At 39.0% G+C, this 27,352-nt stretch overlaps 1 long non-coding RNA gene across 1 annotated transcript in view; it reads right to left on the bottom strand.

Moving 5' to 3' along the window:
* LOC135177754 (uncharacterized) overlaps window positions 1-22,221 on the bottom strand; it is a 51,556-nt gene extending 29,335 nt beyond the window's left edge. Inside the window, exon 1 of the long non-coding RNA XR_010303148.1 lies at window positions 22,143-22,221. This is a non-coding gene — a long non-coding RNA (uncharacterized LOC135177754). The remainder of the gene's footprint in view (window positions 1-22,142) is intronic.
* Window positions 22,222-27,352: the final 5,131 nt, after the last annotated feature.

The following is a 27,352-nucleotide window of genomic DNA, read 5'->3' as shown; positions in this document are numbered from 1 at the left end:
GTGGAAACAGTTTTGACCTTTCATTATCATTCCTGAGATGATGGAAAGGAGAATATATGTAGCATAGCTAAGAATATATGCACCACACCTTAGACTGTCAGTAAGGTAATAATGAACTCAGAAGCATCTGTAAAGCTATTTAACAAAGACTGGGGTGGGCAGGATCATTCCTTTCAGTGTTCAGGGTTTCTTAACCTATTCGTTGCCAGAGTTTACATATTTCACTATTGCAAGTATCTTCAGTTGAGGGATCTTTCTTCCTCACTTGGAATCACAGTATTTTGAACAGTATCTTCAGAATAGAGGTATTGAATGAGATTCTGTCTGCTTCACAGGCAAGCAAACTGAGTCTGGTTTATTCTTTATTTCTGTTTTTCTTTTTTTTCTCCACCACCTCACCTTTTTCTAAGGCCACAGGCACCAGCTAAAAATGCTTAGATCAAATGAACTCAAGCGCCTTTTGACCACCAACTTCCATATGATGACTAAAGGTTAAATTCAAAGAATAAAAGATTGACTGAGGTGAAAAATGCTACTCTGTCAGTAATTGTCATCGCTGAATCCGAAAGGAAAACATGAGACCATTTTCTCAAGCACAATCAGTACAGAACTTTGTGTGCATCCTTTAATGTTCCATCATACACAGGAACATGCAGGATGCTCCTGGCATATCCTGCCTTCTTGGGTTTATTTCCTTTAAACAGTTTTTAGAAGTCCATAATACACAGATTTGAGTCTCTTTAATATTAGAAGTGTATGTGTAGATGGCAGTTGTGATTAGTTTATGATGCTCCTGGGCAGCTGAGAGCTGTGCTCTGTGGCGCACATGGCATGCCCAGCTGCATATGGAATTAAGAGGTATGTGAGTGGGTTGGCTGGTGATAAATTGTTTAAGCTTGTCCAAAGGGAAATGTTTTAATGAAGTTAGCTTCCATGAAAAGTGTATAAAGTTGAAAACAACCAAGAAATTTTGTCAGACTAATTTAAAACCACAGTAAACCTGTACCTCCAAAATGGACAATGAGTTATTTATTTAGAACACAAACTTGAAGAAACTCAGCTCAGCATCAAACCTCCAGATCCTTGCAGATGCTTTTAAAAAATGTAAATCATACCAAAGATAAATTATCAAAGAGACCAGCAGCATTCTCTGTAACTGCCTAACCATATATCATTTCTTATTCATATGGTGACATCTTCACTCCCTGCATCTTCTATCAAATAAAAATCCTACTTTTACTCAGTGTTTCCTCAGTGTTCTGCAGCTAGATAGCCAGTTTTAATCCTCAGCCACACAATAGGCAATTCTTTCATTCTACTGTGCTTTAGCTAGCTTTGCACAACTGTAGAAGGAAGCCTTAAAAAGAAAAGAAGCATCTCAAAGAAATGTAAAATGTGTGTGGTGTTCTAGTCAATTTTAATCACTTAAATAGCAACATTAGAAGCTAAAAATACATTCATAAACTTATTCTCACTTAAAACCACTGAAAGCTATTGCTCTATCTGAGGATGATCAATATAATTTGTCTTTGATATGTTTATCTACATAAACAGTGGTTCTATGAATCCAGAGTTGCTACAAATGGTCTCACCAAAAAAAGGGCATTTTAGCTCCCTTTCACCACTGGCAAAAATATACTTTACTGTTACAATAGGCAGCTCAGATTGAGAATTTAATAGCCAAGGACTGAAGTGCTTTCAAAATGCATTAGAAGTGCTTTTAAAATGCATCAGACAATCCTAAAGAAAGTTGGGTTGGAAGGAACTTTTGTCAGTCTTTTTATCTAATCTTATCCTCAAGGATCTTAAAGTTTTGGTCAGGTTGCTCAAGGCTTTCTTCAATAGAGTTTTGAAAAGCTTTGAACAAGGAAATAAATTGGCATCTCTTGGTAACATGCACCACTCTAAATACACTCTTTTAATAGCTAATTTTATGTAGGTCCAATCAGAATTATAGGTCAGGTTTGAAAGGGCTGGAACATCTCTGCTATGAGGATAGACCGAGGGAGCCAGGGGTGTTCAGCCTGCAGAAGAGAAGGCTATAGGGCAATCATAGAGCTACCTTCCAACATCTGTAGGGATCCTACAGGAAGGCTTCAGAGGGACTTTTTGTAAGGGTGTCTAGAAATAGGACCAGAAGGAATAATTTGAAGCTAAGGGAGAATAGGTTTAGACTGGATCTTAGGAAGACGTTCTTCAGTACGAGGGTGGTGAGACTCTGGAATACACTGCCCAGAGAGATTGTGAATGCCTCCTCTGTGGAGATGTTTAAGGCCAGATTGGATGAGACCTTGAGCAGCAGAACCAAGTTGAGAGGTTTCCCAGCCCATGATGAGGAGGGAGATTGAAGTAGCTGACATCTAAGGTCCCTCCCAACCTAAGCCATTCTGTGATTCTGTGAAACCAGTCAGTTTCTAAGACAGGGAATACTTGAAATTAATCAAAATACTGTTTTTCCTATGTTGTTTCTATGAGAATTTTTTTTTCATTAATATTTGGCTAATGATTAAAAATTTGTCCCTATTAAACTCTCTTATAACTTGCTGAAATCCAGAGGGATTAACAAGAACATTTAAGCATACTCATGTGTGCATCACAGTTTTGCCATCTTGCCAGCTGAAACAGTCAAACATCCAAAGAATCAAAAAGTAGTTTTGGAAAGTATTTTTATAAACCTAGATATTTCTTGGACTCTCTGACCTTTTAAGGTGCATACAATGCCACATTTTCTTACTTTTTAAGTAAAAAAGCTATGTAAAAATATTTTTGTTTATTTCATTTAAGACAAAAAGAAATGCACATATTAGAAGCTGAAGACTTCAATTCGAACACTTTTGACCTAGAAAGCTACCTATTAAACCTGAGCAAAAGAAACTATGGTATCAGCTCCCCAAATTATGATCTCAAGATATGAAAGCGAAGAGGAGAGTGGTGAATTGTTTTAGTAAGAACATAATGGTACCAGTGAGTAATCACTATCAATTTCAAAATACAGATTTCTTTTTTATATATTCTGAAATATTTAACATATATTTTTAAAGGAAAACATTGATATCCTGTGGCTTTTCTCCTCCAGCTTCTCCACAATTCCACATTTCTTGACAGTAACCAAAGTAAAAGCTTCTTCTTCATATGGTTTTATTAGCATCTGAAAATCAGTAGTGTAGTTCATTTTTTACATTGCATGCAGATGTATGCAATTCAAGAATGGGATGCAAACCCCACCTTTTTCCTCTACCTTTTCACAGAATCACATAACGTCAGAGGTTGGAAGGGACCTCCAGAGATCATTAGGTCCAACCCCCCCTGCCATAAGCAGAGTCTCCAGTGTAGTTCACAAAGGAACACACCAAGACAGGTTTTGAAAGTCTCCAGAGAAGGAGACTCCACAACCTCTCAGAGTAGGCTGTTCCAGTGTTCTGTCACCCTCACCATAAAGAAGTTTCTCCTCATGTTGAGGCAAAACTTTCCATGTTCCACTTTGTGGCCCTTGCTCCTTGCTTTATTGCTGCACACCATCAAAAAGAGATTAGCTTCAGCCACTTGACGCTCACCCCTCAGATACCTGTACACATTGATCAGATCTCCTCTTCAGTCTTCTCTTCTCCAGACCAAACATCCCCAGGGCTCTCAGTCTCTCTCCGTAGAGGAGATGCTCAAGTCCCTCAGTCAGCTTTGTGACTCTCCACTGGACTCTCTCCAGCAGGTCACTGTCTCTTTTGAATCTGGGAGCCCAAAATTGGACATGGCATTCCAGGTGTGGTCTCACTAGGGCAGAGAAGAGGGGGAGAAGAACCTCCCTGGACACACTCTTCCTGATGCACCCCAATATGCCATGGGCTCTTTTGGCTACAAGGGCACCTTGGTGTCCCATGCAGAACTTGTTGTCCACTAGGACTCCAAGATCTTTCTCTGCAGAGCTGCTCTCCAGCAGAGTAATTCATATTTTTTAAACTATTTGACTTGAATATTCACCTATATGACTATAAAAATGTAATAGATTTTGATGCAAATTCTATCTACTTTAATTTTAATATTTGGGCATTTAAAGTTATAAAAGACCTAAACAACAGAAAAAAAAAATTAAAAACTAATTTACCAATAGTGAGAAATATTCTCTATACAAGAAAAGAATGTGTGGGGGAAGTTGTTAGATAGTAATTATAAGGATTTTATTGCCATGATTATTCTGCAACCTTTGAAATGCCCTTCTAGGTCAAAGGGGCAGCTACTGTTACAAGCAGACCAGAATTTAATAAGAAGGGCACAGAAGGTATCTCAAATACACTGAAAACAAAAGAACAAACAAACAAAAAAAGACATAAACCCCCCTCAAATACCAAATTATGCATTCCTACAATATAAGAATCAACTATGTCATCATCTTCTGCATTCTCCTGTTTTAAAGTTCACTAACTTTTGTACAGCTCTTTCACTTGCTTTTCACTGTTGGATAAACCTCTCTGGTCTGTCTGTCCTAGCTAAACCATGCTCATCTATATCTTTATATCAGAAATAGCACAACATTTTAACAACAGTTTTGTGACCATGCTCAGTGGATTCAGGGTGAAAACTCGATGCTAGGAGGTATGGCCATCACTATAGCTAGGTATGAGTATTCCATCTGTAGTGATATTCTGCAACTGCCCAAGTGTTATTGGATCAGGTTTTTAATGATCTTCTCATTGCAGGTTTTTAACCTGAGGATGACCTCAAGCTAAAATAGAATTGGCAAGACTGGTTTGAATGCATAGGAAGAATTCAGGCATTGTTTAGACCTTTGATTCATCCTACAAACATCACCCAACTTGAGATACTACCTTGCACTGAATTCAACAGCCATACAAATTTTTGCATGTGCAGGATTTCATTATGCCAGCTTATTCCGTATACATGCACCATTCCAGTTTACTTCAGTGTGCCAGGATATGAATCCAGCTTTCTGGAAAACCCATAATTACAGTCAAGGCTGGCAGCTACCATTCTTAGAGCAGGCAGTTTATAGAATTTTTCTTGGCACTAAAAATCATAAACAGATGACAAAAGCAATTTCCTGGCACTAGAACAAAGTACTTTGCTGTGGGTTGGCTGGCAGAACATGTTTTGTTGTACGTTATTGATTTCATAGGAACCTTCAACAGTGGCTAACGCAGATGAAGAAAGCCTGTACAACCTTCTCTTCCCTGAAGTCAATGCTCTGTTGTGTCAAAGCCTGTTTTATTTACAGAGCCATGTCTAGTGATGATAACTGTGCATAAGTTTTGGGGAAGGAGGTCTACAATTAAACTTCTTTAGTGGACCTGTACATGAGGAGACTCTCCTAGGACTTTTGAGAAGAGCTTTCACAAAGAAGTCTTTTCAAGATGACACATCTGCTCTAAGTTGTCTCTAAGTCCAGGCTGTTAGATTCCCAGCACACTTGGGCTCCAATAACTTTCTTCTGACAGACTGAGAGAGTTGAGTTATTCAGTCTGGGGAGGATAAGGCTCCAAGGAGACCTTATGGAAGCCTTCCAGTCTCTGAAGTGGCCTACAAGAAAGCTGGTGAGAGACTTTTTAGGATGTCAGGCAGTGATAGGGCCTGGGGGAATGGAGCAAAACCAGAAATTAGTAGATTCAGATTGGATGTTAGAAGTTCTTCACCACAAAGGTGGTGAGACACTGGAACAGGTTGCCCAGGGAGGTGGTGGAAGCCTCATCCCAGGAATTTTTTAGGGCCAGGCTGGATGTGGCTCTGAGCAACCTGATCTGCTGTGAGGTTTCCCTGCCCATGGCAAGGGTGTTGGAGCTAGATGATCCTTGAGGTCCCTTGCAGCCTTGACAACTCTATGATTGTATAAGGTGAGTTCATGCCCACTAGGAATATATTTTATTTAAGGTGTAAGATAGGAAGGTGACAGGGTATCCTGTCTTCCTACTCCCTACCCTGAGCTGGAGAAGCCTGCCTCTGCCATCAACTGATGCTGTTCATAGGAACACACCGAGCAGTTCAGCTTTTCCCTACTCTGCTAAGGCAGCACCTCTCCACGATCTTTGCCGTGTGGAAGCTGTGTCTATAGACACTTTGGACGGCTTATTCTCATTGAACTTAACCCCATGTGGATCCATGACTGCATTATAGCTTGCAGTTCCAGAGACTGCCACAAAGGAGCTAGGGACTACCTCTAAATTCCTACTCCACCTCTGAGTAAATCAGACTTTCCTTAGGGCTCTGGCCAGCCTCTTCCTTATAAGTGGGGAAAAGCTATTTTGTGGCTTAGCCATTTTCTGACTTTCCTAAATTACTAAAACTGCCTGTAAGCATCCTTGTGAAGATTCCCAACCAAATTAGAACCTATAAATAAACTTTAACTAGCTTTGTATAAAGTTTGGAGGTGCAGCTTTTCAGGAAAATAATATATTTATAATTCCTATCTTGTTAATTGCCCCACCTAAATCATTGACCTAAGCTGCCACTCTTCCTTTTTTGGTTTGATTTGGTTTTTTATCATGTTGCTATTTCTTGGTATGATTTTGCCACAAAAGAAATGCTGAACTGCATTCTTTTGAGTTGCTTATCAAAAACCTTCTAAGGAGGTCTAGAAACGCAGATACATTTTCTGTGTTACATTACAGCTGTGAGAGGTTTTTGCTTGGGTTTGTATCTGCACAACCTGTTTGCATTGCAGCAGAAGGCATTTATGGTGTTGTACTCTAGACAGCACCCATACCAAAAAAATCCTAGATCTCTACCCCTTCTCATTTCAATGCTGTTAACAACAACCTGCCTTTGAAAAGCTGTCACAAATACAACTCCTCTCAAATTCCGTGATTCTGTGATTTGTAAATCATACAAAGGCAAAGGGTTTTTGCAGATATGTAAGTGAAAAACAAAACAAAACCAAAACCAACCACCACCAAAAAAAAAAAACAAATCCAAACCACCAAAAAAAAACCCAAAAAACCACCAAATAAATATGTTTTCCTTCTAGTCTACTACCTACTAGAATTCATTATAGGAAGGCGTTTTCCTCTAAAAAAAACATAATTTGCTTAGCAGTTCTAGTGTGACCCAAATAACCCCATTCATTTCAGAGAAAGAGTTTTAGAGGCTATGTTGCATTATTCATTAATGTTGTGGATAACAACTTCAACCACAAGACTGTTGAGCCAGCACTTTCATAAGCAGTAAATTTCCTGAGGGAGGGAATGAGAAAAATCATTCACACCCTGAGGCTTGAAAAATAGTCATCACTACAGGAAGTTTGCTAAGGGCTTGTGTCTAAGAAGAGGAAAATCTGAGACTATAATCATCTCCTGAACCACTTTGAGAAACCTGAGGCTCTCTAGAACGTTGTTACAAAGAATTATTTATATTTTGTTTTAATCCTCCCATCCTATAACATGCATATGCTCTGTCCTGAACAGCTCTTGAAAAGGGGAATTCATGCTGTGGAGGTGGTATTTATTTGTTTTACATCTTCTATCTGATATGTCAAAGAGAGGGCAAGAAATGGTGTCCTCCCTATGGAGGATATTGCACATGTGAACCAAAATGTGAAATGAATATTTTGAGAGAGGCAGCAAGGAGTCTATTTCTCATTCCCACACCAAGACAATGGATGGAAACTACAGCACAGCAAGTTCCACCTCACCATGAGGAAGAGCTTCTTTACCACAAGGCTCACAGAGCACTGGAACAGACTGCCCAGAGTGTGGTTGTGGAGTGTCCTTCTCTGGAGACTTTTAGGCCTTGTCTGGATGCATTCCTGCGTGACCTGGATCCCGTAGTCTTACTCTGTCAGGGGGTTGTACTAGAAGATCTCCAGAGGTCCCTTCCAACCCTTAGCATGCTGTGATCATATAAAATCCTCCCTTAAGTTGACATCTTTACTTCGTACCAAGTCCAGGTTTGTTTTATTTTTTTAGGGGTTTTTGTTGTTATTGTTGAGGTTGGTTGTTTTGGATTTGATGGGTTTTGGGAATTTCTTTGTGAAGGGAGCAGGAGGATTTAAGTTAACATTGACCTGGACTAGTTATTAGTCCTTAATATATATTATGTTCCATCCTCCTAGTCTTGCACAAAGTGGGCATTTGAAAGGCAGTCATGATACTTTTTTTTCCCCCAATGTCAATAACACTTTTTTACTGCACATTGGCAATTTGACCATAATATCTTCAAGAAGTCACCTGCATTGATAGTCTTGTTAAAAATTCATAGCTATTTTGTTGCAATCATAAGGAATCACCCAATGGCTCCTGTGAAGTTTTCACTTAATTAGAAAAAGAAAATGTAAAAAGCTATTTCAGACACTTGCAGGCTAGAGAATCATATTTCTCTTCTCATGTGTCAGTATGGTCTGTGAACAATAATCAGAGTTTGATTCTGATGTCTTGTTCAGCAACATAACTGAAAACTTTTCCCTGGTAATCAAAGGAAAAACCAGGATAGGAAATAGAATTGGGAATTGCATGTTTGATTTTTGAATAGTAGTGAAATAGACAGACATTAATGTGTGCCTGCCTTTATTTTTCAGCAAGCATGAATTATTCAAGGAGTTTCACAGCATGTATCAGTTAGAAATAATTAAAATGTAAGCAATCGTGGAAGCCAGCTTTATAGCTTTGTTGAAGCTATGCACACTTCAATAGTTCTAAATATTTACAAATAGAAAATGTTAGACCTGAAAATTATCTCAATTTCACAGTTATTCTTCATCATTTCTCAACCATACTGATGGATCTCAAGATATCATTTGGTTTAGCAGTCCACTCAAAGCAGGATCGTTTAAACACTTCCACGGATGATGATTCAACCACCTATTGTAGTGTTTGCTGACCCTTTCAATGTGGAAGTTTCTTCTAATAGCCAATCTAAATCTTCCCTCATGCAACTTGAGTCCATTTCCTCTTCTACCCTTTGTAAATAGGAAGGGACCAACACCACCTCACTACAACCTCTTTAAGTCAGTTGCAGAGTATGAAAAGATTTCCCTTCAGCCTCCTTTTCTCCTGACTGTTTTCTATGACTTAAGATGTATTAAATCTGTTCCTTCAGTTATATTTGTACCCATTGGTTTGGACTAAGCCTGCCTATTTACCTATAAGTGTTTGTTTCTTCGTTCTTATTGAGAGGAATCTCAAATACATGAAAGAGATATGAAAAAAATTAAAATACAGCAGCACAAAAAATTGAATATGTTTTCTAGTTCATATCACAATTTCTATTTCAGACCTCTCATTGTAATTATTATAATCATTATTAGTCACCAACTTCCAGATCAGATTGAAACACAGAACAATGAAAAGGTCAAAGCAATGGAGAACATGATGATCTTTAAGAGACAATATATGTTGTTAATATTCTACTGCTATATTTATGTGACAAAAGTAAAAAATGGTAAAAGATTAATCTGCTCCTGGAATGAAGATCGTTATGGGAAATATATCAGTCAAATTAACCCATTCTTCTTGTGGTTCTAACAGTTGCAGAACCTCAGCTTTACTCATACAGTATAATAGGAAATAGAAGTGTAGAACCATAGTATTGTCAGGGTTGGAAGTGACCTCAAGGATCATCTAACTCCAACTCCCCTGCCACTATGAGTACTAGATCAGGTTGCCCAGAGCCACATCCAGCCTGGCCTTAAAAGCCTCCAAGGATGAGGCTTCCACCACCTACCAGAGCAACTTGTTCCAGTGTCTCACCACCCTCGTGGTGAAGAACTTTATCCTAATACCCAATCTGAATCTACCCACTTCTAGTTTTGCTCTATGCCCCCCTAGTTTTATCACTACCTGACATCCAAAAAAGTCCCTCACTGGCCTTCTTGTAGCCCACTTCAGCGACTGGAAGGCCACAATAAGTTCTCCTCTGAGCCTTCTTCTCTCCAGATTGAACAGCCCCAATTGTCTCAGTCTGTCTCCATAGCACAGGTGCTCCAGCCCTCTGATCATCCTTGTGGCCCTTCTCTGGACACAGTCCAGCATGTCCACGTGTTTTGTGTAATAGGGCTCCAGAACTTGATGCAGTACTCCAGGTGAACTACCTGAAGGGAGGTTGTAGCCAGGTGGGGTTAAGGTCTGCTCCCAGACATCCAGCAACAGAAGAAGAGGACACAGCCTCAAGACGTGCCAGGGGAGGTTCAGGCTGGATATTAGGAGCAAGTTCTTGCCAGAGAGAGTAATTGGCATAGGCTGCCCAGGGAGGTGGAGTAGCCATCCCTGGAGGTATTCAAGAAAAGACTGGATGAGGCACTTCGTGCCATGGTCTAGTTAACTGGATAGGGCTGGGTGATAGGTTGAACTGGATGATCTTGGAGGTCTCTTCTAACTTTGTTGATTCTATGATCCCCTTCAGGTACTGGAATGCTGCTACTGGATCTGTCCAGAGCCTTCTCCAGGCTGAACAATCAGAGTTCCCTCAGTCTGTCCTTGTAGCAGAGGTGTTCTAGCCCCCTGATCAATCTTGGTGGTCCTCTTCTGAACTCACTCCATCGGGTCCGTGCCCTTCTTGTGTTGAGGTACAAACCACAGCACTTGCAAGACATGCTGCACTTGTAACACACAGGTAGTGTCTGTTTTCACAGATGATCAATGGCCTGTGGAAGTATTTTTCCATTCTTCCTCAATCTATGTGGAATTAATTCTTTGCTTTGGCTACAAAACAGATAAAAGATTTGCCCCTCCAAGCACAAGTAACTTCAGTTCTCATGTCAGAACTAATTTTCACGCAGATGAAAAAAAAAAGGCAATAATTACACTGTTCTTCCCAGTTAAACTAATCTGCTTTAATGTGCAAGTCCAAACACAAGAAAAAGACCTCATCACTTCTCACACCTAAACTGAAGTCCAACAGCTTAAGTCGCAGTAAGAAGTGATCAGCACATTGTTTGAGGCAGTCATCTGCTTAAGTTTGTTTTCTGTTCTCTTCCATTGATCATACTTCCAGATCACTTTGACTGGAGAGTTTTAATTGGGGTTCCTGAAGCCCTTTTTAACAGGATCTGATTTTTCAAATATGGAAAAGCTGTCTTCATGTTATCAGGTGGGATGAAAGCATTGCTCTTAACCTTGCAGTTTGCTAAGCAATGGAATGGCAGATAAATAAAATGGAACTTGAACCAGATTACTCCTGCTCTTAATACCAAGAGACAATTAGCTCTATCGTCTACCTGCAGACAGTTCTGTTCTTTATACAATCAATTAGTGACTTGTTCCAGGACATTGTGTCAACTCTTAGGAATAGCCACCTTCGATTTTAGTCTAAGAACTTTTGCAGGCATTGTAAAGGATTGATTTGACTCATCTCTGACAGTTTTAACAGAAAGAAAGGATTTTTGCACCAAATTCTGTGGAGGTTTCCTGCATTTCATGTCCCAACCGTCTTTATTTTCTGTCTTCCTGGTAATAAAAACCACTGTGCCATTTTTTTCTTCTTTGTAAAACTTGAATACCAAATGCATTCATTTGCATGAGGCGAACTGTTTCAGCAGCAATAAGTCTTAGTGTCCTTGGAGAGAAGGGTCTTATTCAGCATTCAGAAGAGAAACTTGAACTGCCTGAATTTGCCTCATTATTTAGCCCATATGCAGTAAGCCACGGTGCCTAACAGCTGCTGGTGTTAGGATTAAGGGGAAAACATTTAATGTGATGCACAAGCACGTGTGCCATGATTTCTGTGGTAGTTTCTACCTGCTCCCTAGGGTGCATGCTAGATAGATGGCATAGCACTGAAATAATTTCATTGTGTCAACAAGATATGGTGATATTTGTTTAAAATAAAAATTAAGTTTTGCAATAAAATTGATTTGTTGATGGTTAATTCACTGTTGCTGTGCGTGGTAGATACAAATACAAAGTGATTGTGTTTAATCTTGGGGGAAGCTGGAGACTTCTGGAGAGACCAGAGCAAATATGTGGAACATAAACATGAATTAGCCTTTTGGTTTAGTAAATCAATAAAACAACAGGGGAGTGTGAAGAATAACCTGGGTCATCTATCAAAATGGGATTGTGTTCTTATTCTCACTGCCTCATAAACAAGTGCCTTTCACATTCTAGCATCAAGAAATATCCAAGACAAAAGGACAGAAAGAGTTTTCAGTTTAAAGATGTACTGCCCACAGAAAAAAAAAGGCAAGAAAAGGTAAGAACTGAGCAGGGTACTTCCTAGAATCTTCAAGCTAGAAGATTCTAAAATTGCCATGAGACAGCTCATGTATGTTACTGCAGATACCAAAGATGTATTTTCACAGAGTGCATTTTTAAGCAGAATGTTAATAAAATGACATAAGAAATAAAGTATGTCTTAGATTCAGAAAAGGTGGCAAATAAAGACTGGTAAGAAAACATAATTATGTCAATAATGGAAGGCATCCAGGAAGCTTACTTCTATCTATCAGAAATCAGATAAGGAATCACAGCAGTATGAGAAAATCTGGATCTGGTCATAATACTGCATGAGTGGATAATATTTTAAAGCCCAAAATAATGAGTTGCAATTAACTAGATAAAGTGGATTCTGAAAAAGTAATTAATCTGCTGAAACAACACAAATTACTATTGCGGTTTACCTCCTTTGGGTGTAAATTGTGCACTAGTTCCCTTTCAAGCAACACAATAGCAGAAAAATAAACTGTAATAAGGGTGGAAAAAATTCTTAAAAGAGCAAAGGGAACAGCAAGTGCTATGCTGATAAGAAAGAAAATGCTGCTCAGGAGCATAAATTGCTTCTATTGCTGCCTTCAAGAGGCAAGCGTCTACATGACCCTCAATTCCTCCTTGCTACAGATTAGGTAATGTACTCTTTACACACAATCACTTCTTTGGTCTCAAGGATGTACAGTATTCTTCATGACAATGCCCTGATAAAAAGTCATAGATTATGATATTGCTCATGACAATGAAGAGTGAGCATGTGTGACAATGCAGCTATTAAGGAGTAAAGGTAGACTCAAGCATTAAATGGCACATTGGCTCTGTGCAAGGCATTCAGCTGCTCCATTCTCACTTTTAATTCAGCAAGGCTGACAAGGACCAAAAAAAAATTGCCAAATTAAGGTGTTCAGTAGTCTTCATGTGCTGAATTACTGGTTTAATTCCAATTCCTCGTGGAGAGATTACCTATATCATCTTTTACCCCTTGATAGTGCATTACCACTGTTTTGCCAGGCTGCTGGATATTCTCTCCAAGCTGTAAAGTACATAACTGGTGCACTTTAAGGAAGATTGCAAAGATACTTTGGTCCATATCATGTGAAGACATCAGAGAAGAAACTTGTCTCCTTTTTCTTCATTTTTTTTTAACTTATGATCAAGAATAATAAAATCATAGGATGATTTATGTTGGAAGGGACCTTAAAATTCATCTAGTTCCAACACTCCTGTCATGGGCAGGGACACCTCCTATTAAACCATGCTGCACAAGACCCCATCAAATTGGATTTGAACACTTCCAGAACTGGAGCCTCCACAGCTACTCTGGGCAGCCTATTTTAGTGCCTCACCATTCTCATGGTGGCATAGAACTTCTTAACCCCAGATCTAAATCTAGCTTCTTCCAGTTTGAAGCCATTATTCCTTGTCCTATCACTACATGCCTTTGTAAAAAAATGTCCCCCTTCACCTATCCTGTTGGCTCCCTGGAGCCATCACTTTCTCAAGCTGAACACCAAATTTCTCAGCCTGTATTGGATGCGACCTTTTTCCAGTTCTACTTCCCTTCTTCCCACCCATCTATGAAATCAAATTAGTAATTCTCTTTTCTGTTCAATCTGCTAAGAGATCTCCAAGTAGAAAGTACAGTACATGAGCTCAGCACACATGTCATTAGCAGACAGAAACACTTTCCTTTTCCAGTGTTTTGTTTAAGCTCCAATTTTGCATAAAGTTTGTTTGGGTTTTTTAGTTTGTTGTTTATGTGGTTGCTACAGTAACTAAAATAAAAGAGAGGAAATAAAGTACATATAAATGTTAAATGAGAGCATGAAAGACAGAAAGCCTCTTGCTACTGAAGCACAGATTATAAATTAGTGCTGCTACATTGCAGAACAGAACAATTTTGTAGATCATTTTTGCCAGACATAAGAGCCTAGCCAAGGAATATTCTGAAACCTGCCATTACCCTCAGAATAGATTCTGGCAAAAGAGTCAAATTGGTTTGCAGGTTCTCTTTGAAACAGTGTGGTTTAAAAATCTCAGCTCACGCTTTGCTGAGATACAATTCAAAGCAGGCATAAAGGCACACTTAAAACAGCCATAAATGCTTATTTTATTTACTGTTTGATCACCTTCCTGTAACCGCTGATTTCTTTCTAACTATTATAACTGTAGTTCCTTGCATTCAAAGTGTTCCCCAGGGACAGCAAAGAAAGCCAATAAATTCAAAGGCAATAGTGTGAAATGAAATATAAGGTTGGCTTTTTTCATATGTAGCGGCCAGCTATAGAAAATTTATGCTTTAAGCAGTCAATTATATAAGCAGCAAGAACTTTTTCCTAGTGACTAAATGACATCCTAATACTACCCAGTGCTTGATAACACAGCTGTAATAAGACACAGTGGTACAACAAGGATGACTAACTTGTGGGTTATTTGATTACCACATAAGCAGTGTAGGCTAAATCTCACATGGGAATGAAACAATCACAATGGCAATTTCTGCAACTCAGACAAGGAATGAATTTTAGCATCATTTATTAACACTTCAGAAGAGAAACTTGGATTAGAATCACAGAATATTAAGGGTTGGAAGGAACCTCAAGAGGTCATCTAGTCCAACTCCCCCAGCCAGAACAGTATTACCTAGAGTAGGTCACACAGGAATGCATCCAGGCAGGTTTGAACATCTCCAGAAAAGGAGACTTCTCATGTTACTGTTTTCTTGGGCTTCCCTCTGCCCTTCTCCATTTCCTTTGATCTTACCATGCACTATTTTTTTCCCTGAAGGTTAGTACACCATTAAGTGACTGTAGATTCTTTTTGAATACATTTTACCTCTGTGTTCCTGTACTCATTCATGTAGTCTCATGATGGCTAACATGGACCAACTAATGGCTCCTCCCCAAAAGAGATTCATCCTGACAATATGAGGATTTCAGAAAAAGATCTCATTTTTGATTGTAAATAAATGACTTGTTATGCAGTCATTGGGCATTTCACCAAGATTGTCTTCGGTGATCTGAAAGATATGAGTGTTTTCACAAAGCATTTGTTGTTTTGAATTCCTTAATGATAAAACTAAAATGAAAGCACAGAATTTCTAAAGTGTTCCTTCCCCTTTCCTTTCCCCCTCCTCCAAAACACTCCAAAATGACTTCTCATAGAATCACAGAATGGTTTAGGTTGGAAGGGATCTTGGAGATCATCCAGTTTCAGCCTCCCCACCTCTCAACTAGACTTGGTTACTCAAGGCCTCATCCAGTTTGGGCCTGAACACCCACAGGGAGGCAGCAAGCTGATGAAGCACTTCAACACAGACCCTGCCCCTACTTCAGAATAAGCCACAGAGTTACTCTCAGAAATTCACAGATTTGTTCTATCATCTTTTGACTAAAATATACTATTCCACCCTACTGTGTTGTACTCATTATCTGGGTTTTTCACCTACTCTCCAGGCTGAAAGCAACACTAGATGTTGTTAAAAACAAATAGCTCTAAAGCCTGGAGGGAAGAGAACAGGACAGGGCTAAGGTGGCTCCCTAGCAACTTTTCTTTACATCAGTGATTATAATAAAGTTTCCCATTTTATTTTCTAGCTGCAAAAGTTACATATCACTGGCTGATTCAGATGCTCAGTTAATGTTTAAAAAGAAGAGGCTGCTGAGTAATTTATAATAACAAAAATATATTCCTAATGAACCTTGAAATGAGCCTTCTTACTGAAGCTGTTCCTATACCTGAAGAGAAACTCTGATAGTTCACACATCACTGCCTATTGTATATGGAATATAAAACAATATAATCCCCCACTAATATATCCTGGAAGAAGCCTAGAGCAAATGAATTTCCAAAATGAGATTGTAAAGTTGATCTTAATTATAATATTTCAATGAAGTTATTATTGCATTGTGGGCTTTTATTATACCATACTCTCTACTGTGTGTGTGTCATACTTTACTAGGGGGAAAGCCATAAAGGCTTTTTGATTTAGCTCAGTTGACTAACTTTATCCTCCTTCAATAATGAATTTATTATTCCTAATAGTATATACCACTTCAAATAATCATTTTAAGCCTAGAAGCCAGATTCTGGAACACCTTTCTAGTAGAATAAATGGGGCAAGGAATTAGCTAAGGGGAAACTAGATAAGTTAAAGAAAGGGATTTGATGATATGGCTGCCTATAATTGCAGAGGCACAGGCTTGATAACCCAAGAGATTTGTTTTAGTCCTGTGTGCTCCAGAAAAATAAAGATACAGATCAATTGGATTGGTGAAGCAATTTTATCTAAGCAAAAGGCTAAGAGCTAGATTCTATCTCAATGTCATAGGAGTTATGGTGCAGGACAGTTGACAGAAAAGAGGAACCTAAGCTTTAGCATGGATAAAGCTCCCTCATCTTTAAACAGAGCAGTATTCTCCATGGGTCTGAAAGTTCCCCTTTCTACCTAATACAAAGGAAGGAAGGAAGAGCTGCCCAAGACAAACTGATATTTCCTTAATAAAAATCTTAATTTCGATCTGAACCCTAACCCAAATATTCATTAAGAACCACCAAGTAATAGATTGATCTAAGACTCAGGTCTTCTTTCATGTTTCTTTCCCATTGAGCCAATTAAATTGCTCAAGGACAAAACATCTGTTAGCAGAGCAAGATAGGACAGGGGAGCCACAGGGCACAGTGGCTGAATTCTGGTTCCTGGTGAATCTTTGGTGACTGGATTTGCCACATTCACCATGACAAAGACTAGACAACGACAACAACTGTGCTTTGATGTAGGTGGAATATTAGCTGCTTTAACAAAAGCACCAGCTGCCTTTGTGTCCAACCTCTGGAGAAAAGTGTTAGACTTTCTTCAGAAAATCATTATTATATCGAATTTTTATAGGCCATTAGAATCTCTGCAGCTTTTCTAGCTAAAAAAATAAAATATCAAAGATCAAATTAAAAAATCTCATGTTTCAAAGGCTTTTTGTACGATTTGAGGAAAGCTCTTTGCATGCTTACCCATGCTTTGTCTTAGGACTCTTTCTGTTGAGTTGGCTTCAAGCAGGCTTCCTAGAGTTCATTTACAGGATAACATGTTTTAAAAGCCCTACTTCACAGAATCACTAGAGTTCATTTACAGGATAACATGTTTTAAAAGCCCTACTTCACAGAATCACAGAATGTTAGGGTTTGGAAGGGACCTCAAAAGATCATCCAGTGGGAACCCCCTTCCAGAGCAGAATCATCTATACTAGATCACACAGGATGTCATCCAAGTAGGTTTTGAATATCACCAGACAGGGAAACTCCACAACCTCTCTGGGCAGCCTGTTCCAGTGTTCGACCACCCTCACAGTGAAAAGATTTTACTCAGACTTGCTCAGACCAATGTTCTGTTCTGACTTCTCCATGACCAAAACATGAGCTCTACCACTTTCTGTTAGCCTTTGCTATTCCAAAATGCTTGCAGCCAGGTTGCTGTGTAAAGCAGCAGAGCATACAGCTCCATCTGGAACTGCAGCCTGCATTTTTAATCTGAATGTGCCTCATCTCCTTTTGAACCTGCAGATGCTATCTGTTTCCACATCCTCCTATGGTATGAGCTTCAGAAGCTCACTTGTAGTTGCTTGGTTTCCAAAGATGCACTTCCCTCTATCTCTTTCATTTCCTTGTTTTAGATGATCTGAGGAACATCATCTTCATGCATTTCTTGAACCTCAGTAATATCCTACCTCAACCTTCTCCTCACTATACTGAAGATTTCCAGCCTTTCAGCAAAATGCATACAACCCCTATTGATTTATTGACAAGGCTTTCAGCAAATGTCATCTACTTCTGGTGACTTATTGACAGCTAACTTAGTTGTTTATTCTTAAACTTGCTATATACTTGCATCACATTTTTCTAGTCCATCTGACTTACCTGACACAAATGACACTAGCACTTTCCCAAGGATCTTCAGTAGTAGAAAGCAGTAAAAAACAGGTAATTTTGTTTCTGTTTTATTATCCTCAAGTGCCCCTTTCACACTGTTGTCATTAAATAGTCCCACCAATTCCCCAGCTGACATACTCCTTTTGATAAGAATGGTTTCTAAGATCAGCATGACCATTATTTCACACTTTTTATTTTTCAGTTTTTCTAATTTCCTTTTCTGTTTTCATTCAGCAAACCTCTCTTTTTTTTTTCAAAAGTCTATTTATTTTCCTGTGGCAGTTTCCTTTATCAATGTGCTGTGGCGGTTAGTGGTAGGATTTTAATCATTTTATTTTCTCCTTGAATTTTAACATAAATATATAAACAAATAAATCAAATTCAGAGCCTTAAATCCTTTTTTAAATTTTGCACTGCTTTGACTAATCACATGCTAAATTTACTTGTCCAATTCCTGCAGTAGCACTTACTGTGTCATTCCTATTCTTGTTTCTGTCCATAAAGACAGGACACAAGCCACCTCCAATCTGCAGTTGCATCTCTCTAAGGCAGATGCCCTTTCACATCTCTTTTTCTCCCAGATTCTTCCTTCTCATTGTTCAAAATGTTAATCTGCAATGCTTCATTTTCATTACCCAGCTCCATTATGGTTAAGTTTCAGGCAATGCTGCCTGTGCAATTCCCTTCCTTCAGGGAAATCCCCCAGTCCCCAACATACTTATATCCCTTCTATCTGCACCAGTATTTCATTTACAAATTCAGGCTTCAGATGTCTATCTACTCCTCAGGTCTCTCCTGCCCAGCAAGAATTTATCTTCCAAAAGCTAAAGTTGAATAAAGCACTTCATTTTAGCATCTCCATTCCTTGATCTATCAGCTGAATCTATCAGTAAAGACATCCATTGTTTGCATCACCAATACACAGATCAGAGCAGTCAGTTCTGTGATATTGAACACTCCATGAATCAAGAAAAATGCCTAATAAACCAGTGGATTCCAGCTAACTCAGATCTTCAGTTCATGTTAACACAGACCATTAGCTGTTATTTTTGTTGGAGTACAAGACATGAAGACAGACACCTTGCCCTTTGGCTTTATGTGGTCCTTATTACACAGAATATTAGACCAACTGTTCATAAAGGTCACTTCTGACTTCAAGAGCTACAGTTCAAGGAATTACTGTAGCTGGTAATGACATACTGCAATTACTGTTCTAGATCACACAGAACCAATAAATCTGAAGTTGAGAGGCCTGGTGTGGCATTACAACTATGAGTAATTCAGCACAGCATAAAATCTGTATTTAAATGAGTGACAATTAACTCAAAGCTACAATAAATCTGCCAGCTTTTGTAAAGATGATACAACTTTAAGACTTTTTTTGCCTCAGTCTTCTCCCACTCTTATCAGTTTCACACAATGCATTATGCATCTGAAACTGAAAGCAGATACTATGTAAAGAGGCTAACACTGGTTTGGAGGAAAGTAACTTCTTAGGAAAGGCTTAAACTTCATAGGTACTTGGGAAAAAAATATTAACTGACAAAACCAGGGAAACAAGGCCATAGAAACAAGTAAAGGCAAGTGGGATCAGAGGTGTCAATATACTCAACAGAAATCAGGTCAGTTGTGTATACTCACAAAAAAAGAAGCAAGAAAATCAAATGAAATTGTGCAGATGTAGATCTCAGAAGAGCCAATATATTCTAAACTGTGTAATCAGCGTTGACAACTTTGACATTTACAAGCTGATTGTGGTCAATAGTCTTCAAACTCCTGGAAGGAGTAGGAAAGCAAATTTTATATAACCTGAGCAGTTTTAGAACATAAATTATATTAGAGGGGCCATTGGAGAAATGGGTGAATGATGTTATTTCTAGTTCACTCATTGTACACTACTATTCTTCTCTGCTAGATTTGAAAATAAGGCAATGCAAAAAAAAATCCTAGCATGTCTTTCTAATTAAATAAAAATCAATGCATGCAAAAAACCCCAAAAAGGACATCCTTCCCTAGTTAAATAAAATCAAAGCACAGTGCAAAACCACCAAAGCAGTCAGTATCATGGAGGCCCATGTCCACACATACAGCAGTAACTAGTCAATCGTTCTCACTTCTTTGCATGTAACAGGTGCAATTTTGTACTCAGTACATAGCAATAGAGATGCCTTCAGAAGCCAAGTTCAGGATTTTAAATGGCTTATGTGATCAGAAGCTATAAAGAAAAGAAAACACTTTCAAAGAGACATTGGCTTGCCTTTTTTTGTTGCCTTTCTCCATAGATCAAGATTCCCTAGTGGCTTCTTAATGCACTCGTGGTCTTTCTTATGCATTAGCAGAATAGTTTGTTTTCCATAAAGCTCCAGGCCACAATGAGTTCCTTCAGCTATTATTTAAAGACAGTGGAATGGATCCAGACATAATCACATCTGACATCAACCACATTGATGTTTAGTTGTGTGACTGTGTGCTGTAGCTTCAGAGGTTAATTTATGTCATAAGGGATAGAATATCTCACTTTATACAAGTCCTCATGAGCACAAAGTAAGAAGCAGCTCAATATAGTTGGTAGGCTGGGGCTTCCCAAGACAAATTTGTTCCATTTTTTGATATGTATGACAATTCTGTTTTAATTTACCAAATTTTATGATTAGGAAAGCTTTGGCTTGAATTAGAGATGCTATGTATTCCCTTTGCTCTCACTACTCTCAATCCTTACCTTTTGCCTCTGTTTTTGTAATAAGTCAGTAATTACTTAGGCTTATTCCTAAATGTTGGTGGTTGCACTTGGCTAGCAGAAAAATTCCCACCCATCTGTTTGCTCTCTTACTTCTCCCATATGAAGTCTGCTTTGAGCAGCACAAGGTAGCCCCTAACATTCTCACACCCCCTTATGAAATCAACCAGACTAGGCTCAGCTGTCTGGAATTTAAGAAATGAAGCTTAACATTTACAGCTCAGCACAATATACAAGCAGATACTTATAATATATACAGTTATATACACAAATATACAAGTTAAAGGTAATACAGACACACAGCACCCCTTCCAGAAACCAGAGTCCCCAGAGAGGGGCTCTCAACCACCCTTCCACCTTCTTTACCCCCCTCTACTTTATCCCAGAGTTTGTCTTACGTAAAAGGTGAGTTTGGAGAATCAGAAGGATTAGTTATACAGAAAGCAGGCTAGGGAGAAAAGTACAGGCACAGAGACCCACACCAGTGACTGACTTATCTGCGTTTATGTTTTGGTACATCTCAGCAAGCCTATGAGTGAAGTAGACATCACCATTGTTTGCTTTTCACAGCCTATAAACTAATTTCTCTTACTAAAATATTCAAGCTAGCCTCCAACTAGCACAATAAACTGCTGAGTCTTATGAGGTGATGAAAGACAAACACAAAGACTCTGGAGTATGTGCAGTAGCTTTATACCTTGATCCACCCAGAAACAAATCAATGTATTTCCCAACCAACCCACAGAGCACCTGAAGAATTGCAGCTTGCAGTCACAGTTGTGTGAAATGAGATTAATGAGATGGCCTAGACCATGTGAAAATTAGTACAGTTTGGAGCAGAATGGTTTGAGATAACAGTTTATAAAAAAACTCTGACTGTCAAGCAGCTTAATAAAGTAAAATCATGAGCTGCAGCACAGTCATCTGGTGCCCTGACCTGGCTTAACACAGTCAGGATTTCACCTCGTACTGAATAAAGCAAGTTTTAACTTACTTACAAAACAAGACAGAGCCTTAGCCACTCTGACATAAAAGAGTGTCAAGGAGATTTGAGTTTTATTCCATTTTCCTTATTAGGGAGTCTCAGATGTTTCCTTCATGCTAATTCAGGGCTCCTCAAAACAGTTCACAGATTCACTCCTGGCATTTTCTACGTTTATACAAGTCAGCAGAAAGAAGCAGTTAAACAGAGAGGAGCTCAGCCTAAGTAAGGAGGCCCAGCCCGCACCCATAGGTGACATTAGAGTGATCACCAAGCCTACTCCTGCCTAAGCGGGAGGCCACCAGGTACCCTGGCCCTCTGTCCCACTCCCATACCCCCAGCGCACACCATGGGGACTCACCAGAGTGACAGAGAGCAGGGGGGAAATCCTTCTGCCCAGACGGGCAAGCTTGAGGCTTCAGCCTTTCCTGGAGTGGCTTAATAGGAGAGTGGGCAGGGAGGGCAAAGTAGTCACACCTGGGGTGGGAGGAGACTCCAATAGAACTCAGGTGCTCTGGGTTTGGGGGAAAAGGGATAAATGCTGTGTGGGGTGGGAAAAGGACAGATTATAGTACAGAGGAGATGTTGTTGTTGGGAAGGTGGAGAGGAAAGAAATTGAGGTGAAGGGAGGAAGATGGGAGAAAAGAGGAAGAGAGCTTTAAGTGGCCATTTGTTGTTCTAGTAGGACATGATCACAAGAGGTTACTTTGCTCATCACCATTCTGGTGCTATGTAGTCTTACAGCCCAATTAGATGATTTCAACTTCTTATTTTTCATGATATTTTAGTTCGGTGGCAATGTTTTTGTACTGAAAAGGGAAGCATTTAGGACTAAATGCCTTCATCCGTATTCCAAATCAAACTAAACACATGTTTTAACGGAGCCTCTTCTCATGAAATGTCCTCTTCTGCCTGTTGGATTGCAGTAGCTCTCAGGAATATCTAAATAAAGTGAGAACAGCAAGATAGGCTTTTATAGCTCATGCCTGAAATAGTGAAGATACACCAAAGCTGTGTTTATCCTAGGCATAAAGAACCAACATTCTGGAGATGCTTTTAAAAACATTCATTGTCTCATCACGTGTCAGACAGTGTTAAATTTGAAACAGATCTATCTGTAATTTAGAAGAAATCTTTAAAATATTTTCCTTTCAGAAGTAAGTGACAGGGTTTTTTTTTTCTTCCTGGAACCTAAAGGGGATTCTGCCAAACCATTTCAACAAAGAAAGTGAAGGAAAGATTGCTGGAGTAGGGCTGAACTTGAAAATAGTTCTTGGTGCAAGGAAAAAGCAGACAAAGAAAGTGTGATTCTCTACATAGGAAACCTGTACATGTTTATAGTTGCTGGTGGATCTACCTCCAGACTGCTGATCCTTCTCAATCCTAAATCTTTTGCAGGAGGATGGGCTTCAGCTAGCCCAGACCATTCTATGAGTCTATGAAAATAAGTCTCTGGGGACAGAGGACTTATGTTCAGATAATCAAATTTATTCTTCCTTCCTTGTTAAGCTGTCCTGGGTGATGATATGGTTTTACTCCTCTATTGTTCTCAAATGTTTCTACCGCTGATGTGTAAATGTGTTTTTTGCAACAGCACTACAATAACCCTGGCTCCCCCCCCCCTTGTAAAAGCTTCTCACTATTGACAGGTTCACTCAACCCTGTGACATTTAGAGAAATCATTAATGTTGCCTGACACATACCAGCAGAGTTTGCCACCTTTTCTTTTGTTTTCAGGATATAATTCCACACCTGTCAGCATAAATGTTAACATTTTTTTATTAGCTGTGAACAACTCTGCATGACATAGCAAAAATATTGATTAAAATGACCTTTATGTCTTTGTGGTAATGCCCAGATTATTTTGATATTTCCTAAAATAGTTGTGAAACTTCTTTGTTTCTTATGTCTTCTTATTTTTTCCTCACTGTAGACCCAAAGTGTTTTCATGATCTTTAATGCTTTTATTATTTGAAGCCTGTATTTGTCCCTGTCTCGCCTAATTTATCTTAATCCTTTCAATAAATCTTTCTCTCTTGCTTGGACACTGAACCCCATTTGGGGGCTCTCAGCTGAAGACTTCAGTGATTTGTTGGTGCTAAACCTTCTTCATCAGAGACAGACAACTGAAAAGGCTGTTCAGACTTATACATAATTTGTCAGTGTCAGACAGATTTTTTTTCTCTTGTAATTTTGATATTAATCTTAGATCTTAGATAATTCCTAGAACTTTCTGTCCTTTTCAAGCATTTTCCCCATCTTTTCCAAACCCTAAATTTGTGTTGGGATATCAAATTTTGATGACAAGAAATAGTGTATGCTCCATAGAAACTGCAGAAACACTTTCAAAGTAAAAAGTGATGAATAAACTCCTGAACTATATGCTCTCATATTTCACAAGCGGGCAGATATGACTGTGGCTTTTGCCAAAAGAAGTCTATATAATTGTTCTCTTTCAACTTATTTAAGAAGTTATTAGCAGACACTCCACACAGCTGAATCAATTTCCAGCATGGGTCTCAATTTACCTAATTTTCTCTTTCTGAGATGTGACCATTCTATTTAATCTATCCATTGAGGCTTTCCTGTAGTAAATGGAGTCCAGTACCTTCAGGGAACAATTCATCTCAATAAATGTAAGTGTCTAGAGCAGATGGAACAACTCCTTCACTGGTGGTACTTCCTTTGTGCTTGAATCACTAACATAATCAGCTCAATTTTTTTCCTAATTGAGACACTTTGATGTGAAAGAGTAATGTCCAAATAGTGTGGGCTGATGCCATGATGGCACTTTCTTATTTGCTTTAATTTGGGTGCTGGCTCTACAATTTGGAATTAAAAAAACACCAAACTTTTTCTAAGGGCATGTTCTAAATCATACTTCAGAGAGTTTCAGGTTTGCAATTTAAAAAAGCCAGTCTACAATTCATAATGTATGAGTTTCTTGAGCTTCAGCAAAAGTATTTTTTGACAGACCACTCTTGATGAAATGTTGCTTTCAGTGTTACACCACCAAGCTGAAGTCCACAGGTGACCTGAATTTGCTAACACTGAAGAAAGAACAGCTCCATAAAAAGTACTTAACTTCACATAAAACTTTTCTGTTCAAGTTCCATCCTAAGGATATCACTAAAAAGAAAATGAATGTGAAAAAGGGAATCATAGAATCATAAAATCACAGAATGGTTTAAGTTGAAAAGGATCTCAGTGATCATCTACTCCAACCTCTCTGCCATGGGCAGGGATTCCTCTCAACTAAGTTGCCCAAGACTTCGTCCAGCCTAGTATTGAATACCTCAAGGGAGGGAGAATCCACAACTTCCCTGGGCAAACTACTCCAGAGACTCATCACTACCATTGAAAAACTTCTTCCTAATATCTGAACCTACTCTACCTCAGCCTAAAATCATTACCCCTAGCCCTGTAACTAGACACTCTTGTGAAAAGTCCCTTTCTGGCTTCAATATAGGCTCCTTTCAGATATTGGAAGGCAGCTCTGAGGTCCCCTGAATGTTTTATGCACTAAAAAGTTAAAGCCTTTTTTAACATCAGTCTCGTTAAGTTCTCATTATTTACAGATGAAGCTGTTTGAATTATCCTTGTAATTTTTTTCTGCTTTTCTGTTCCTTCTATTATTCTTACCAGCAACATTTTTGTAATTTTCAGTGCCCAAATTTATATCAAGTATTATCTTGCCAGCTGATAACAAAACATGTTAAAGAAGAAGTAAGTTGAACTATATGAATCAATTTATGAATTGCAGCAGGAAAAGCATTAAACCAACCCTTCTAAGTGAAACTAGGGATGCAGGATTCCAAAGATATGTTGTTTTTCAAACTAGTCACAGCAGAATTAAAGTCTGATCCAAAGCCACTAATATCAACAGAAGCATTTTCACTGAACTGGCCTGGGATTAAACTTCTGATGCAGAAGGGAAGAAACGGAAGCTCCTTTATCTTTACTCATGGAACAAGCAGAAAATAAGAAAGCACCATCCTATGCTTGAGAAGAAAGAATCTTGATCTTGAATAAGCTGTTTGAATGTCTGTTCACAATGAATCTCACTAAATCTGATTAAAATCCCTTTATTGTTAAACTTGTTACTCCTAACAGTTCAGAAAGCAATAGTTTTGGCATAATTTTAATCCACTGTCCACCAAAACCAGCACCACCACCCACTCTCTTCAGACTCTCCTTTAAGTATTTTCTAATGTATACAAAAATTTCTAATGTGTATAATTTGCATAATAATGTCTAATTTCTAATGTATATAAAAATGAAGAAAACAAAGTTATCACTCTTAAGGTTATACTCCATATACGGCGAATAAAATGCATCTGAAATATTACTAAATAAAAATAATTCAAAAATTAAATTTAGTGAATAATTAATGTCATCAATGATCGCATTCTCTTCAGTGACATCCAGGTTTGTAACAGCTTTCAAGTACTTATAACATTTAAGTAAAATGTTTTCCTTATGACTTATACTAAGCACTAGGAATGATTTTTTAACACTACATTTCAAAGAATCACAGAATAATCTGGATTGGAAGACACCTGAGAAGGTCATCTAATCCAAATCCCACTGCAGTCAGCAGGGACATCCCCAACTAGATCAGTTTACTCAGAGCCCTGTTGAGCCTGACCTTGAATGAGGGATGAGGTCTCAACTACCTCCCTGGACAACCTGCCCACCCTCATGATGCAGAAATTTGTTTGTAACATCCAATCTAAATCTTCTCTTCACAGAATCACAGTATTAACCAGGTTGGAAAAGACCTTAGAAATCATTGAGTCTGACCTACCGCCTACCACCATCTATTCAACTACACGATGGCAGTAAGTGCCTTATCCGGCCTCCTTTTGGACACCTTCAGGGTTGGTGACTCCACCACCTCCCTGGGCAGTCCATTCCAATGCCAATCACTCTTTCCTTGAAGAACTTCTTTCTAACATCCAGCCTAAACCTGCCCTGGCACAGCTTGAGATTGTGTCCACTTGTTCTGTCCCTGGTTGCCTGGGAGAAGAGACAAACCCCCACCTGGCTTCCCTTCAAGTATTTCTCTCATTTCAAACCACTGTCCCTCATCCTATCACTACAGTCCCTCTGCAGCTGCCTTGTAGCTCCCTCCAGGTACTGGCAGGCTGCTATTAGGTCTCGTGCAGCCTTCTTTTCTCCAGGCTGAACAACCGCAGCTCCCTCTGTCTGTCTTCATAGCAGAGGTGTTCCTGTCTCCCAATCGTTTTCATGGCTCACCTCTGGACCCACTCTATCAGGTCCATATCTTTCCTGTGTTGAGGGCTCCAGGTGAGGTCTCACCAGAGCAGAGCAAAGTGGCAGAATCCCCTCTTTTCATCTGCTGGCCACACTGCTTTTGATGCAGTCCAGGATGCTGCTGGCCTTCTGAGCTGCAAGCGCACACTCACTGTCCATGCCCATTGTAATGTTAAATATCAGACTGCCTCTATTCTGTACTTCATATACGGTATATATTTGTCTATGATACTTTCAATGAAAAGTACTTTAATTAGAGATTTCTATCTGTAAATAAAGAGCATAACTATCATA

The sequence above is a fragment of the Pogoniulus pusillus genome, chromosome 1 (assembly GCF_015220805.1).
Source record: "Pogoniulus pusillus isolate bPogPus1 chromosome 1, bPogPus1.pri, whole genome shotgun sequence".
In the NCBI taxonomy this organism is placed as follows: Eukaryota; Metazoa; Chordata; class Aves; order Piciformes; family Lybiidae; genus Pogoniulus; species Pogoniulus pusillus.
Note: the sequence above shows the minus strand (reverse complement) of the source record. Positions and strands in the feature narration are given on the sequence as shown.